Here is a 17,702-nt window from a genome sequence, read left to right as displayed (position 1 = left end):
GAGCAAACCAGCATTGGCCTAAGGTCTTGAAAGGTGTCACAAATGCTTTAAATGCCCACCTCTACCCAACGTCCTTTTTTCTCCTCTTCCTTAACAAAGCCCCCCATTTATATGAGGTGGCAATAGGACCGGCTCAAGGGCCATATTTCCAATGACATTCGGACCAGTGACGTGTAAATGGAAGGGCCTGGGACTTTCAGGAATATTTCTAGATAGAGGACATGCCTTTCTTCCCCTCCCTCTCCCTCCCCTCTCCCCTCCTCCCCGCCCCCCACCTTTCTCCTTCTTGTCTCCTGCCTGTAACATTGACCTGCTGTCTGCTGGGTCACGAGCAACAGTGCTGAACCGTGGGGTGAGCGTAAGAACAGACGACATGGGCTTAGGATGACAGATAAGGAAAACAAACGCTTGGATCACTGATGCTATCTTAAAAGGTATCACCTTACAACCCCAGACTGCTTAGAGAGAAAGAAACCATATCGAGTTTAACGCATAGTTATTTTGTCTTGTTTCACGTTGTTGTTTTGTAATGTGGAGCTGAACTTGATCCTGACAGCCACGTAGAGACCACACAGACGTTATGGAACATGCAGAGAACAGCAGCGAGGTAGCCCCTAACCACATGCCCTCACCATGACGGCACTCAAATCAGCACACATTCACGGGGAAATGACAGTTCTGAATGAACCTTTAGTGAAGGGTTATAAGATACCATGAATTGGTTTAAGGAATTCCTATCATGGAAAGGTCACTCAGTGTATGGACTATAATGAAATACAGAAAACTACATTATAGATTTCTCTTCTCAACCAAAGGAGCCCCACCCATAATGTAATTTTCTTGGTATGTAATACTTTCTTGATCCACTAATCATGTGTTTGCAGTTTTTTCCCACTAGTCAAAAAGTAAAAAAAGAAGACTGTGATGAAGACCGTTGATAATGTGTGTGCTAATATTTTATTGTTATATAAAAGGAAAATGGTAGGGCTAAGGTGTATCTTTTAGTTCCAAGAAAATATTTTGCCATACATTCAGTCTCTTCTAAAATAAAAATAGTTGAATTCTTTTTGCAGTAATTTATAAAAGATAAAGATTATTCTCAAACACACAAGCAAGTCCATAGCAGCACTGTTTGTAACAGCAAAGAATTGAAAGTAACCTAAACAGCCTGACAATAGAACAGAGAATCTGTGGTACATCCACAGGATAAAACACTATGTAGAAATAAAAATGAGCAGCTACACACACAGACGCAGACGACCTCACAAACACGGTGCAGCGCAAAAGAAGCCAGATACAGAAGAGTCCAGACTGTGTGAGTCCATTCATGTAAGTTCAGAAGCAGGCAAAATGAACCCCTGTGTTAGTAGTTAGGACAGTGGTTTCCTTCATGGGCACCCATGATTAGGAGCAAGCAGGATGGGGCTTCCAGGAAACCGTTAATGTTCTATTTCCTCGTCCTGCACTCACTTCATGCAAGTGATAAGTTCACTTTGTAAAAATTTACCTAACTAGAATTTTGTGGTTTTGGACTTTCATGTATGTGAGATAAACTTCAATAAGAAGTTTACTTTGATCAAAGTAAATTGAAATAAACAAACAGCCCCTGACTTGATTTTCCCATCCTTGCTTCCCAAATCCAGCTGAGAAGTTAGAACGTTCCTCATCTTAACCTGCAGCCAACACCAGCATTTTGAGAGACACAGTGACCACCCCTTCTCTACCCTTTGTTTTTCCTGGAGAGTCCCATTTTTGAACAGAAAATACTTGGTCCCTATGAGTTCCTTTTGTATCTTCTCTGACTTCTCCAGTATCACATTTGAATGATGATTTGGGGGGCAATGAAATTCTAGGCTTCTCTCCATCCTGTTTCTTCTTTTTCCATTTGCTCCTGTTGGCAGACAGGGTATTTCAACTGTACTTTCACCCCACTCAGCGGCAGCCCGAAACAGACAGACCCCCCCGGTGCCTGGTGGTGGCAGGTGCCGGCTTTGGCAGGACACATTCTAGATGTGACTGATCGCTGGCGCATACGTTATCCTAGTGGCTCGTTGCACTTCGAGCACTCCCTTTAAATTAGCTCATCTAGAGGGGTTAACAAACTAATTGGTCTGTTATAGCCTTGGCTTTTCAAGTTCTTTTTTATTATTATTACAATTGTAAATGTTCTCTGCACTCTTGCTATGCTTTTAATAATTGAGAACAGAGCCCTGAATGCCTCTAAGCCAGGCTGAGAGGACTCTCCAGTCAGAAGGACATAAATTAATCCATGGCAGCATCTCCTGGGAGTCTCAGGAGGCCTGCAGACACTGTCATGGTGCCCGAAAGCACAGAACGACAGTGTCACAGCTACACTGTCCCATCTTCAGGTAATGAGACAAGGACCTTGGCCTGCAAAGCTCTTCCCAGAGGTACTCTTATCCTCACATAAGTTCCTCTGCTACTGAAATAAATGACAGAGCAAAAGATGTGGTTGATGATGGTTGATACTGTAGAATACAGAGTGGTTTGCAAGCATGTCTTGACCTTGGAATCATCACTGCAAGTCCATTTCAGTAGAAGGGGCTGGTCTGCTTGAATGAAGGGCAGAAAAGGAGCCTCACCACTTGAACTGCTCCCTTGCCAACAATAGCTTCTCAGTGGGCTCGTGGACACCCCTGCACCGAATCTTTGTCCTCATGAAGTGGTCCTGTTCACAGGCCACTGGAAGAGCACTTCTCAGATCTAATCTTCAAATGGATGCCGGGCTGATTGCACAGTAACCCCTGGGAGAGTTGGTCAACGTCCAGATCACCGGGCCTGATTAAATTCAGGAGTGGGTGCTGGGAACCTGCATATTTAACAAGGTCCCAAGGTAATTCTGATGCCCAGACAAGTTTGGGAACCATGGTCGTGGTTTGGACAAAAACTTACACATCTGTTTTTGGAAGTGGGGACCAAGGTTGATCAGCATCAGAATCACCTCCATGTCCGAGGTGTACACGTTAGGACTGAGACATGGAACGTGGGGGCTTTACTTGAGTTGAACGAGCGCTCAGGCCTTCACTGTGTTGGAAGCAGGATGCTCTTAGATTTGGAAACCTTTGCATGTGGATCCAAGTTCCTGCCCACAGTTTCTCTCAGTTTCTGAACTTAGGATGGGACCAGGGTCCCTTCTAGGAGACCCACCAGAATCTTGGCTCAATTTGCTGACTTTCTTCTCTCTTCTTCCCCATCCAAGGATCCTTTACCCCAGCTTGGGGTTAGAAAAATCAACTCAAATTGATTCATGTTCTTCCAAATCTCCCGTCATCGTCTTGGATCTGTCAAAAAGTCAAGTCCTTTTTCTTTGTGATCCGCTAAGACCTCTTTTTCCCAAGGCATTAAGTTGGAAAACTCTCACTACTTGAGGTAGAGAAAAGACCTCAAGGTACAGGTAAATACAGAGGGAATGAACCTCAGTTCTGGAAACATCTATTTCTTCAGCTGTGTGTTAGGCACCCAGGTGTGTTCAGCTGATAAAAACACATCAACTTGTGAATAAATACACTTAAGATTTGTGCATTTTTCTGCCTGTGTATTATACTTCAATAAAACTTACAATAAAAATTAGTTAATATCTCAAAACATTGTTGTAGCCATAGATAGATTGGTAGATCAGTAGAGGCAAAGATAAAGATACGGAGATATTCTGGACAAAGATTGTTAATGGAAGTTCTGGAGGTGACCTTCGAAGGCTGCTCCAATTTTTTGGAATTTTGAGCAGATTGTCTTTTGTATAACTTTATAGTTGTGGAGTTCATTTGCACAGAGACAACTTCCATCTCTGGTTATATCTGTACATGCTTGCTCGAGCCACAAGGAAACTTCAAAGAACTTATAAGAAATAGAATGCTTTTCAGAGACCCTTGCAAAGTCAGAACCCTGTAAGTATTTATATAAGAAGCCACTTAATGTCTGCTTGACTGATGGGAACTTAAACTGCAGTAAGGCAGCTGCTGAATAGATGGTAAAGTGTTCTTAAAGATGAAAGAGACAACACTCCAGTCTGCTCTCTCCCAGGGGTCAGCATGACACAGCGTCCATGCCAGAGAACCCCGTGAGGTCTTCCTGAATCAAATTTCAGCCCAGCTTAATAGAAATTGGAAGCAGGCAGAAGTGTCCCTGGTCCCCAAGCACGTTGCCCCTCAGAGCCTCCCCTCCCACCCCCGTTCCTTCTCCCACCCCCGCCACACACCACTTAGAGTCCTATTCTTTTTCCCTTTTTTGCTCTCAGCTGGAGGACGTTGAATTCAATCTTTTTGACAAATACACATAAAGCAGGGACTCCAAGGGATGCACTGATGAGTGTGACCTGAAGACAATTAACATGTTCCCTGGGTCCTACCCTTTGTAAGCAGGGAATTCTGGAAGTGGGTTTTCAGACAGGTGGTAGGATGGCTGGGAGCCTCTCCACCTTCCCTCAGTGTTGCACTGAGAGGCAGGTCTCCCCACGAAGCCAGCTCCATCCCCCTCTCTTTTGCTTTTCTCAGGTCACAGGAAGGCCAGGTACCCATCTCCTCTGCTAATCGGCTCAGCAGCGAGTGAGGTAGCCTCCTGTGGCAGTCGGCGTCTGGATGAACAGTAAGGAACATGGTCTGCATGTTCTCTCGGCCACCACCCGCCTTCCCTGGTCTGCGAACAAGTGAGTGAATTTGTAAAAGTTAAGGGTGCCTCCCTCCCCGCGCAGGCCAGGCTGCTGCCTCCCGACCCACTGCCCAGCCTACGGTGTGTGAATGCGGTGGCTGAGTGAGCTCTCCATCCCAAACCACATCCATACGGCCCTTCCAACTGAAGTCGTGCCTACTGCTCAGAGCAATGGGTGTTTTACTTCTCTGTGCCTTTGTTTTCTCATCTGTAAAATGGGAAGAATGACAGTTCCTATTTTATGACATTATTAGAGGTTAAATAAGTTAAAAGAGGTAAAGTGCTTCGCACAGTGTCTTGCAAATAATACCCAGTACATGTTGGCTGTTTAAGCACCCCCAAATCGTTCTTTTCAGAGATTTCTCCACACGGCAGGGGTGAGAACTGGTTAACACCTTATTAGCATTTTGTATTGGGATCTACTCCAAGCTGTCCTCTACTCAAATGCTGTTCACCCTGGTATCAAAGCTCCATTCACTCTGGCTCACTCCATGCCCGGCACGAGTCACCTGCGACGTCTCCTCATGACAGCCCTTTGAGGCCAGTGCTACTGTTCCCATTTTACAGATGGCAAACTGAGGTGCAGGGAGGTTAACTAAATACCCAAGGTTGCACAGCTACTGAGTGCCAGGACTGGGGTTCTAACACAGACACTCTGGCTCCACGGTCCGTGTCTCACCACTGTGCTGTTCCATGCACCACACTGCCTACTGTGCGCCATGGGCTGGAGGATGCAAACACACACGGTGGTCTGAGAGACCCTCTAGCTGTCGCACACCTGCCTCCTGCACTAATCAGAGCTCGCATTCAAAGGATGGCCCAGAATTGGAACGTTTAATGTTCTGAGTGCTTTGAAAATTTCAAATATGCTTAGCATCCATAGTCTGTAAACACTTCCCTTGGACAGTCAGGAATAAAAATAGCATTGCTTCTAACAGCCAATACTTTTAGCAGTTAGAGGGGAGGAAGAATAATTTGGCCTCTACCCTCCTACGTTCTTTGGTTGAGACCTCCCCTCCCTCCGGTAAAAGACAGATTAACAGAAAAAAAAATTTTAAGTACATATGTACAGGAGCCCCACAAAGATATGAGACATAAAAAGTGGCCAGAAATTGAGGTTTCTATACCATCCTGAGCCAGGAAAGGGATAGGGGCCTGGGACTCTAAAGAGAAGAAGAGCAAATGTTTGGTGAGCAAAGGTTGCCCTGCTCTGCTCTGGGGGAAAAAATTCTCTCTGGTAGTAGCTCTTCCCGGTACAGGCCCCCTTTCTGATGGAAATTTCCCTTCTACTCTGTTTTCAGAGTTTCTCCTATGTCTGCAGTTTCTCAAAATAATCCTTACACCAGTGAGGCGTATTTTGGGGTGGCCTATTCTGCGTCTCCTCACAGTTAATATAGCCTAGGAATTGGGCTCAGTGTTTGGCATTGATTATATCACTTAATTTTCACAAAAACTCTATGAAAGAGGTACTGTGACTCCACCCACTTTATAGATGGGATTCAGAGAGGTTAGGTAACTTGCCAGAAGTCACACAGCCAGTAATAGCACCTCCCTTGTAGGGCTGTGTGAAGGATTAAAGGAGATCACGCACATAAGCAAGTGCTTAGAGTAGAGGCTGGTGTGTTTATTTGTGTTGTTCCCAGACTGTCTGATGAGGATTGGTAGGATTCTTTGACTCTCTTAGGAGAGACTATTCTGACTCAGTCAGTGTGGAAAGAGATCTTTACCAACTAAAACAACCACACTAGCCACCAGCTAGCAGAAAGATTTTTAAATCACCCACCTATGAAAAATGTCCAGATTCATCAAACTCTCCTTTTAACTCAAAATTAACTTTTGGATCCCCAACTTACTCAGTTTAATAAGTCTAACCCTAGGAATTTTCAGGGAGAATGAACTATATTCAGAGTCACATCATATGATCTTTTTTCATTTAATCAGATTCTTGTTATTTAAAAGTTTGGTGGAAATTATATTTTATATCCTGAAAGATTTTGGTTTCAGCAGAACAGACACTTTACTGGTATTTCTTCCTTTTCTCTCCCTTTTCCCACTCGGAGGCTCTGGCTCCGTCCTCCCTACCCACCACTTCTCCAGAGCCAACTCAACCACTGCTCCTGGTTCCATATTGGAATGTAATCGGCTTCCAACCTGCCAATGGGATTCTTGACCAAAGAGATTATTAGACAGGCAAACCTGCCTCTTCCTAATATAGACCACCTCTCACAGCCTACCTTGGATGTGTAATCAGATTAGAAGCCTCCTTCACATCCCGGGTGAGGATGAAAGGAAGAGTGAGGAAGAACACCCTGTCCTGCCACGCCCCGTGTTGGCCTCTCCCAGCAGGTGGGAGGCCAGCGCCCAGAGCCAGAGCAGCAGGAGCCGGGGCTAGCTCCCTCGTCCCCCTCGCCACCTCTTCTGGGAACCGGTGTCTTTAAACTCCCAGAGTTTTCAAAGGATTATCGAGCACACTTTGAGTGCCTTCTTTCTCCCTGCCCTTTCCTCCCCCGTCGGACCCTTTAACCTCATCTCTTTGCTCAGGGGAGTGAGTCTGGGCGCACTGGATCCACGTTCCCCCACCAGCACTGAAAGGTGAGGAGAGGCAGTGTGAGTGGTGGCGTGGCGGGTGTTCTAGTCACCCCCTCACCCACTGTCAGGGGAGAGGTTCCTGTCCTAAGGTTCTGAGGGTGGCCGAACCCACAACACCCAGCCCTGGACAGATGGGACCAACAGTAGCTTTCTGGTCACTTACACTCAGCTCAGGGCAAGAGGACGCAGCACCCACACAGGGCCACACGGACGTTGCATTCGGGGGCAAAGTGAATGAACAGGGGCAGCAGGAGGCAGGCTGTGTAGCATCAGGAGAGCGAGGTGCCCCCTGGTTCCCACAGGAGGATGCGACTGGGTTGTTTGAATACCCCCATGGGCTGGCAGGAAATTAAAACCCATCCCTCAAAGATCAGCAGAAACTGTGCCTGGTCCCCTTGAGAAGAAGGGTTGTGTGGCCAGGTGGCCTTATCCGTGAGAGCAGAGTTAGGCCACTCAAGACCCTCCCACATTTATCAGCTGTCAAGGTAGCACATAATATTTATTTTAGGCCTTACCTCACAGAAGGGGAGTCCAAAGGGGAGTCTGTGAAAAACAGCTTTCAGCATACACCGCCAGGTGAAGCGCGGGTTAAAACCTTGAGAGACAAAGTCTATCAGGCAAGCCCAGGTGTTCTTCAAAGCCAGAAATAGAGTGTGATGTTCAAAAGCCTCCATGAAACAGAGCTCTGCTCTCGAGTCTCCAAATGCTTGTTTTACTTGCTTCTTCTTTTGTAAGATTCTTGGGACTTATGTTTGCTTTCTGTTAAACCTAGGTAATCATTTGGGAGAAAAATGTTTTGTTAGGATTGTAGAAGACACATATGTGGAAAATACTTGAATTACAAAGCCTCACATCAATGTAGGGTCACTAAGCACCCCAAGAACAGCAGCAAGCATCCCTCTTTCATTCAGAATTTACCGTGTGCTTCCCGCACACCACCTCTTGGTTAATTCTCATGCCTGCCCTGCAAAGTACGTGTTATCCTCCGAAGGGAGAAGGTCACAGTGGCAGACACAGATCCAAACACAGTGTTTTGGAGTTTGATTATTAAGTGTCTAGTCTGGGGAATAAAGAATGATACTGTATCTTTAAGTTCAGGGTATAGTTAGGGAGGCCCGCTATTCATTCAGTTCGTTGTTCAGCAGATTATGTTTGACTAACTGCTGGGTGCCAGGCAGCATCTCAGTGATGCGAAATCAAGACCCTCAGCTTCACGATTCAAAGAAGAATGTGGAAGTCTGGACGTCCACCTCTGACCATGGCAGAGTAACTGGCTGGATTTACCCTCCCACCTTAAAAACTAGAACAGTGATGAACAAACTATATGAGACAATGGTTTTTAGACCCAGGGCAACAGTGTAACCCCTTAGAGAAAGGAGACAACCAAGGGAGGCCTGTGACAGCCCCAGCTCACGGCCTGGTTTCCAGGCCTCAGCACCAGGAGGAGCCCAAACTACACCCAGAAATCTCCCCAGACTGAAGAGACAGAGTTGAGACTCTGGGGAGCCCATGCAGCCACAAGCGACAGGACAGAACCAGCTGAGTGGAAGGGACAGAGCTGCACAGAAATTTCTGGAGCTTTCTTGAGGGTTCCTCTTGAGTCTTAAGCTCTATACTGATCAGTGCTTGCATGTGAAGGAACTACCAGGGCCAAGAGAGGACCACCTCAGGAAACCAGCAGGACCATCCCTGGGACTCACACGGGACTAGGAGTACTTTGCGTTCCCACCAGCCAGAGTGGAAAAAAGCCCCAATACGCAGAGCATCAGACAGGGAACACAGCAGAAGAGAACCACCTCGGTGGGGAACCCAAGTCTGCTCTGGTCCTGCCTGACGAGGCACAAAAGCAAGCTTCAGAAGGATCAGAGTGTCTTCACGCAACTTAACTGCAGGAAAAAAGCTCAAGAATATGTAAAGGAGTATTTCAATATCCAATGAGCAGCAAGGTAAGATTTGCCCTCTCTGGCATCCAATCAGAACTTACTAAATATGCCCAAAGGCGGGAAAATGTGACCCCTGATGAAGAGGAAAAATATTATTCAAGGGAAAGAGTCCCAGAAATGACACAGATGATAGTGTTAGCAGACATGGACATTAAAACAATTCAAATAAATATATTCCATATGCTCAAGAAAGAAGAGGAAAGATTTAGCTTCTTCAAAGGAGACAAGGATGATAGGAAAAAGACTTAAGCTTTAATACATGGAAAACACAATGGATGGCATTTTGGGTGTCCGGGACCACCCACGTGTCGGGTGACTCACTGGAAGGGCTGACAGGGCTCATTGCCACAGGGACAGCATCATCCCAGCTATAGTTTATTACAGCACGACAATACACAGTGGGCCTGGAGAGGGGAAAAGACTCATAAGACGGAGCCTGGAGGGATTCAGTGAGCCACAGGCTCCCAAAGTGCTCCCTCGGGGGCTGGAGTGGGGAGAGTTGGGAGGGTGACCACACAGACCGTGCTCCTCCTTGAACAAGAATCAGTGCCTCTTTCCCAGGGAAACCTGCTTAAGACTCAGAGTCCAGGGTTTTCACTGAGGACAGGTCATGTTGGCACTCTCTGCCTATGTGACAAGCCACAACCACCAAAATTCCAGACTTGCAGTAGGAAAGCAGGCATTCACCACGAATGTAACGTCTGTACAATTAATCTAGGCAAGCCGGCACAGAAGGGTTGGTGTCCCAGGTGGGCAAACAGCCTTATCAATGTAGGGAACGTCCCAAAGCCAAGTTCCTAGATGGCAGCCAAGGGCCAGCACCCCACCCACCCAAGCAGGTCCTTCTAAAAGAAATCGAAGCTCTTTCCTGCACAGATGAACTTAACATCAGATCAAACGCTGCTGAAAAAGATTAGTGAGCAACAGAAGTCATCCAAAACAAAAGCAAATGAAAATGATGACCCCTAAATTTCTGCCTTGAACAATTTAGGAAATGGTGGCACTAACATCATAAGAGAGAGCAGCCAGGCTTTCTGTAATACTTCTTAAAATACAATCCTTGAACAAGCAACCACTAAGATAACCCAGGGTACGGTTTTGTGTAGCTACCAAGGACTAGGCAGTTCTTCATGTTGAGTGTTAATTTCTGAAATGGCCATAACTGAAACTTGATAAGAACATTTCCACATAACCAACAAGCAACAACAACACGCATTTAAGCTGGCAAATATTTTAGTAAATGGCCTCCGTCAGGATAATTTTTTTAAAAAAAGGAATACAGAAGGATATATTGATGAATATGAGAGAGGGAACATTCATCGTCTGCCTATGAGGCGTCTCCTATACAATTGTCTGATTTAATCTTCACAACAATTTAAGTAATAATTATTTTACAGGTGAGAAAAATTGAGGCTATAAGAGGTTTAGTAAACACAACACAAGAAAACAACAGTTAATTTGATGGAACCAGAAATGTAAGCCCAACACTCTGTCTCCAGATCCTTTGTGCTCCCTCCATTGCCCTCTGTTTTCACTTGGACAGACAGAAGGAAAGAGGCTAATTTGTTAACAAATAGAAAAACAGAGGTTTTGGAAGGCACACATAGTCATCTGGGCTGACAGAGGAAGCACACGGTTGGTCGGGAGGCGCTGGACCAGAAGTGTGATTTCGAAGGCCTGGAATCCTCTGCTCTCTCATCTCCCTCCTGCAAAAATGAACCCAACAGTGTAAGTAAACTCTGTTCCACCTGCAGGAGTTTTTTGACCTCTGGAGTTCTGCCCATTTCAAATGAGATACTTCTAGCATAACTACAAGGCAGAGATGGCAAATACACAGTCATGCTTCCCTTTCACAGAAGGGAGACACTGTTCATGGATCATGGCCTTCCTCCCCTCTAAACCCAGAAACAGCCTCAGAGTCCTTCTCGACACATCGTTTCAGGCAGCCATGTCCAATGATTGAAATTAGAACTCAGTGTAACTCTTTGGCATGTTTATTCATCTGCTATCGCGTAGTGGGTAGCGTCCAGGTTCTAAAACTTGGCCTGAGCTCAAATGCCAGCTCCACCACTTGCTAATTCTAAGTGTATGTGCATAATTAACTCAGCCCCTCTGTGACTGCATTTTGTCTGTAATTTGGGGGTGGTAAGGGCATCTACTTCAGAAGGTTTTGCAAGAATTGACTGAGTCAAAATAAATGTAATGCTTAAGACTAGAACCTGGTACACGATAGGCACTAAATGCCTTTCCTTTTGTTGTTATTATTAAAACCAGGTAAATGAGGTTTTGATAATTAGTTCTGGCAATAAGCAGAGAGGGAATGGGGCTCAAGGTTTGGGGCACCTGAGCAAGAGGAAGAATAAAAGAAAATAGAATGGAATAATTCCTTTATATAGTTTTACTGTCTTACAGGGATGATTAAAGGATAGCATATGGAGAAGTGAGCTAGACCATCTCTCAAGGCCTTTTCTATCCCTCTAAATTCTGTACCAGTTTTGTAAAGAAAGGGGGACACCTCTACAAGCACCCTTATCTAAAACACTTCAAATGTCCAACAACGAAGTATTTGGTTAAATGTAAGCTCTGACCTGTTCATACAATGAAATCCTAAATGTCTCCATTAAAACGCATGTTTTAGAATAGTTGATAACGTAGGAAATATCCCATATAAAGTTAAACAGTAACACTCCAAATCATATATAAAGTATAGTTGGTTTTTATAAAATATATACAAATATTAATATGTGAAAAATATTCTATGTGCATACTTGGTATATATAGAGCCATATTGTGTATACAGCTGTAAAATATATAAATAAAACTATATAAATATATACATTTCCTATCCTTAAAACATATGGGTAGACATATACAAAACTGTTAACATGGCTATATTTGGATGATAAGATTATCGATCATTCTTAGTTTTTATACATTACTGTATTTATCAGATTTACAGATAAGCATGTATTACTTTTATTTAAATTTATTTTATTTTAACTATATATTTAGCCTTGGTCAAAATGGCAACATGTGTTGGATAAAGCTGGTTTTTTTTTTTTTTATTTAGCCATAACAAGGCGTTAATTCAAAAAACATATCCTCTTGGTGAAGACAGACAATAAAATAAAATAATCAAGGTATTTAAACAAATGTCATTCACATAATTTGCTCCACAAACAAAAACCCCTAGTTAATTAATTCTCTTCTATATAATTTAGAGAAAAGTTATTTTTCCTGAATAATTGTTCCTTGTATCAGACTAAGAACGACTTTTAAAAAAATCCTTTCCAAAGCTCACAAGCCGAGCACGCAGATTTCAAACAGCGCTTCCCAGTTTTCAGTCCCAAGTTCTAATGATAACATTAGGTGTCAACACTTCTAAACCAGGCTATCCCACCACATCTTGGCTCCGGTCCCCTAGGCAACGGTGCCTGGTGCAGAGTTAATGGGCTTCCACTCCTGCTCCCAGGACAGCAAGAGTCTGCGGGCAAAGGGGGAAGGGAGAGAGCGAAGGCGAGAAAGCAAACACAAGGCAGTGTGTTACAGAGCTGGCCCTGGCCCTGCAGGAAGACCTGGTCTGTTGCTTTGCTTGCATAGACTTCTCTGAAAAGGCCACATGGGACCACTGAGCCTCAGAGGAGTTGATCAAGGGGAGCATGAGAGGAGGATTTGTACTCTGGCTTTTCTCTGTTTCCTGTCCAGCTGGGTAGCACGGAGCAGCACGTCCCCCATATCTCCAGGTGTGTCTCCCAGCCTGTTGGGGCAGCTGCTGGGGAAGCCAGATCTCCTGTCCCATAGCACGTACTTCCTCTGAACCCAGGAGTGAAGCAGGAGCCAGTGCCTTTGTGAGATTCTCAGTCAAACAGGAACGCCCGAGGAGTCATCACCCAGAACAGGCTGAGATAGCAGGTGGTGGCAGGTGGCCAGGGCTCCTCCCTGAGCATGTTGCCAAGGCCTGGGGGGCAAGTGGGGCACCGCGAGTTGGGAAGATGCATAAATGAGTATGGTGCCCGCCAAGGAAGCCTGGCCCACCAGCCTCAGGCCAGTGTCTTCATTTCCCACAGTCCTTGAGAAACTACCCCTTCTAATGAACTACCCCTTCTACCCCTTCTAATATGAGGGTCTCATGGAAACTGCTTTGAACTAAGTCAGCTTCACCTCGTAGGTAGGACCTGGCAAGCCATCTTCTCTGGAATTTCTCACTAGAGTTTTACTTTATTCATCTTCAATAATGCTTCCTTACTAAATGTTGCTTCAAACATTAAAAGAGTGACATGTTGCCACTAAAATCATGAAATAATGCAAAAAAAGGAGAATTAATAACCTCACCTTCCTACTTAGTCCCCTTCTCTGTCATAATTGATATTTACAACCTGGCCCACGTGTACCAGTTTTGTAAGCACGGAGAAAGATGTGGAAGGAAGAGGTCCAGCCTGTATGAGCCTTCTGTTATTTTCCTCTTATTCACAAGGAATCGTACCACATAGTTTCTCTACAATTTGGTTTTCTTACTTAATTGAACATCAGAGACTTCCCTCCGGGCAAGTACGTATGGCTCTACCTCATTCAAGTACAGTCTTCAAATTGTCCTGAAACATTCTCGTTTGGTGACTGCAACTTTTATTTTCCTATGCAAAATTATTTATTCTGTCTCACTAAAATTATCTTTAGATCCTCTTCCTAACATAAAACAGAGGCAACACAGCATAGTGCCTAAGCATGCAGCTTCTGATGTAAGAATGCTTGAGTGTGATTTCTAACTGCATCACTTAGAGGCTGTACGACTTAGGGCAGGTTTCTTAACTTCTCTGTGCTTCAGCATCCTTATCTGTAAAAGAGATTACAGTTCTTACCTCCTGAAAGTTATTGGAGAATTAAATGAGTTAATACAAATAAAGCACTTAAGACAGTGCCTAGCACATTAGAAGCACTTGGAAGAACAAAGTTGAAGGCATCATGAGCCTTGATTTCAAACTATATTGCAAAGCTATAGTAATCAAAACAGTATGGTATTGATATTAAAATAGACACACAGCTCAGTGGGACAGAATAGAGAGCCCAGGAGTAAACCCATACATATGTGCTCAAGTATAATTTACAGCAAAGGAGCCAAGAATACAATGGAAAAAGCACTGTCTCTTCAATGAATGCTGTTGGGAAAACTGGGTAAAAATATGCAATAGTAGAATGAGACTGGACCCCTCTCTTACACTATACACAAAAATTCACTTAAAATGGATTAAAGACCTGAACCTAAGACATGAAACCATAAAACTCCTAGAATAAGAAGCACTTGGTAAATGTTAACTATTACTGTTATAATTTTTAGCTTCTCACAGTGTCTACATAAAGAGAAACACGCCCATTTAACAAAGGAACAAAAGTGAATTGAGCCCTGCTGTGTGGCATGTTAGTACATAAGGGCAACCAAGACCAGGTCTCTGTCCCAGAAGAATGGTGAAGAAGATAAATACAGAGGCAGGTAAATCGCAGTATCACATGATAGATGGTCCAGTAACAGTGGAAACCAGCGGCTGTGAGGCTCAGTGGTGGGAGTACGTAATTGTGTCTCAGGAAATACTTCAGGTCCGAGATGGGTCCTGAAAGATACGCAGTAGGAAACTGCAAGTCAGAGTAGTAGCATTAGAATAGGTGTTCCATGTCCGGGGGCCAGTATGTGCAAAAGTGAAAATAGTCCTCTAGACAGCTGTTCCGTGGGGAGATAGTAAGATCTCACAATTTTCTTCCGCTTTTCCAAAATATCAGATCTCAGTAGTTCAAGCCAGAGCATTTGGTCATCTGCCAAGCACTTTGCAAGATGTTTTGGTTCCAGTGACTCATCACCATCATAGACTAATCAGCTACCATGACTCATTTCTACCCTCTCGGAATTGTATCTCTGCAAAGCATCTCTCTCTGCGTGAAACATGCCTTCAAATGAGTGACTAAATACTCTTGTTCAGGACTACCCCAGACTGTCACTAAGCGTAACTGCTACACTTACTAGATTCTGTGCTCCGATATTAATTTCTGTAACTGCCAGGGAGTTTGTTAGGGAGAGAGGAACTGACATGGAGCCTAAGCAAACGGTACAGATGTGCAACCTCCAAATAAGGCAAGGAGTTTCATATTGTTACTTTCTCATGTGGTCACAAGGTACCAGAAAGCAAGTACTGCAATGGCACAATTTAAAAGCCAAAGACTCACAAGTAATTATTAACACTGTTGATTCTTTTCTCTTTCCACGACTTCACGGAGTCAGAGGGGATGAAGAATTTGGGGAAATCCTGCTCATCTAAACTATCTCTTTTGTTTGATTGTTTAAAATCAGACTTTTCTGTCATTAGGGGTATATGGACCACATCACTGTCAAGCAGGTGTCTTTCAAGAAAACACTAACAGATCCTTTTTAAATATATATGTGGTCTTAGTTTCACTAAAATTCAAGACTCAGAAAGCATTCAAAACGAGAGGAACTTATTACAGTACTGATAGCATAAAAATAATGATAGCATAAAAATTGGAAACAACCTAAGTGCCCATCGATAGGGGAGCATATTCATACAATATGGAATGATCAATCAGGAAACACCAGGAAGCAGTGGAAGCAATTGAACTAGATCTGTGTATGTTAACCTGGATCACATTAAAAAAAGGTGATGTTGAAGAAAAATGCAAGATGGGGAATATGTACATATTTTTAAAACACATAAAATATGACTACATATTTATATGTAACATATGGGTTGGAAATACATAAACAAATTCAATGTAGCTGTTGCTCCAGGGAAGGAAGAAGGGAATGGACAATGATATACGATACATTGATAACAGTGTGTCCGTGTTAGCTCAGTAATTGTGGCAAATGTTCCATATTAATGTAAAGCACGAATAATGGGGGAAGCTGGTCATAGGGTATATGGAAACTCTCTGTACTGTCTCTGCAGATTTTCTGTGAATCTAAAATGCTCCCAAAAGAAAAGGTTTATTTTTTCTAAAAAATGAAAATAATGTGCAGGAAACCAAAAATCCTTAGGGGATCATTCAGAAGTGAAATGTCCAGTATTTGCCTTAAAATGATCCAGTTGGGTGTGGGAGGGTTGGAGGTAATGGGAAGAGGGAGGAGTACCCATAAAGCAAGATTGGCCAAGAGGTCACAATTGATGAAGCTGAGATTGTGAGTATGTCAGGGGTCACTGTCTTCCTGAGGTCAGAGTCATGTTTTTGTGTTCCCTCTAACAGGAACCACCAATCAGCATCTATTCATGTAACACCGGGAAGATGAATGAAGTGTGGATTTTTTGATCAAGAGTGGCCACATGTTTCTCAGTAAGTTTGGTATTCAGGGTCAGGGAGCTTATCACCATGGCCTGGGACACAGTGACTGCCTGGAGCATCTGAGTCTGATACACTGAGCTTTCCCACTCAGCGGATCATGGTCATGATGCTCTCAAACCACCTAAAGGACTCCTTCGGTTTCAAAGAACAACGTGGACGTTCATTTACTCTGGAATTTGGTAGAAATTCCAGAAGATCCAGTGGAAGTCAATTAGATTTTTAATTCATGAGAAATTTTACATCATGAGTCTTAGTCAAATACATTCTAACATAATTTCTGCAACATACATATTTTATAATTTTTGTAAGTTAAATCCAGGTAAAAATATTAATGCAAGATAGTGATAGCCAATGAATTTACTCTATGGAGAAAACACTTCTGTTTTTATGTCCTCTGGACAGCTTATAGGTTTCTGAGTTGTTCAAGTTCCTTGTCCTTTTGACATAAAATACTTCTAAAGTAGCATTTTTATGTGTTGCAGACTGATTCATTATCGATGTGGGTAGACCAACTGGCTTCATAATTTAGGTAAGAGAATATATTTTAAATAAAACACTATAATTTATTATGCTGTTTATTCTCTCATATTTACCATTTTCCTTTTTTTTTCAAGGCATGGCTTAAGGTAGATTTATTCTAAATATTCAGTTAAATATGAGTTTCTTCTATAGGAAATAATTAAACTAATAAAATTTAGCTCTGTTGTCTTTGTCAAATGCTTTGGTGAATTATTATAAAATAATGCATAAATGACCTTTTAGAAAGATATAAACAGCAGAATCGAGAGGCAGAATAATGTAGGGCTGTTCTGTGCAAAATGTACTGCACATAACTCTAGTTCTGTGGAGTGTTAGTAGCTATGATTTGCTGAGGTGGGGGAAAATCTTGTAGTCAAATAAGTTTACAAAACGTTGTATTAAATAAGTTATTTACTGTAGTACTTTAACATGTTGACTGATATCATGAATCTTAAAGGAGGGGTGGTAGCCTACAGCATTTCTTAGGTTAATTTGACCACAGAACGCCTTTTTTTCCCCCCTGAGTCACCTTACAGCAGTGCATTTATAATGGAAGGGAAAGGGCAGGTTGGGGAAGGGAGATGGTACATGTCCTGGAGGCGTAGCAAGTGCAGTGAAATCTGACTCTCTTGCTGGCAAATAGGA

At 43.4% G+C, this 17,702-nt stretch overlaps 1 long non-coding RNA gene across 1 annotated transcript; it reads left to right on the top strand.

Annotated features, from left to right (window-relative positions):
• Positions 1-454: 454 nt before the first annotated feature.
• Positions 455-17,074, top strand: LOC116150308 (uncharacterized). Its single transcript, XR_004133993.2, has 4 exons — positions 455-607; positions 4,512-4,663; positions 16,443-16,529; positions 17,021-17,074. It is a non-coding gene; the product is annotated as an uncharacterized LOC116150308 (long non-coding RNA).
• Positions 17,075-17,702: the final 628 nt, after the last annotated feature.

Source organism: Camelus dromedarius, chromosome 25 (genome assembly GCF_036321535.1).
Source record: "Camelus dromedarius isolate mCamDro1 chromosome 25, mCamDro1.pat, whole genome shotgun sequence".
Lineage (NCBI taxonomy): Eukaryota > Metazoa > Chordata > Mammalia > Artiodactyla > Camelidae > Camelus > Camelus dromedarius.
The sequence above is the reverse complement of the archived record's forward strand: the minus strand, read 5'-3'. Positions and strand labels throughout refer to the sequence as shown.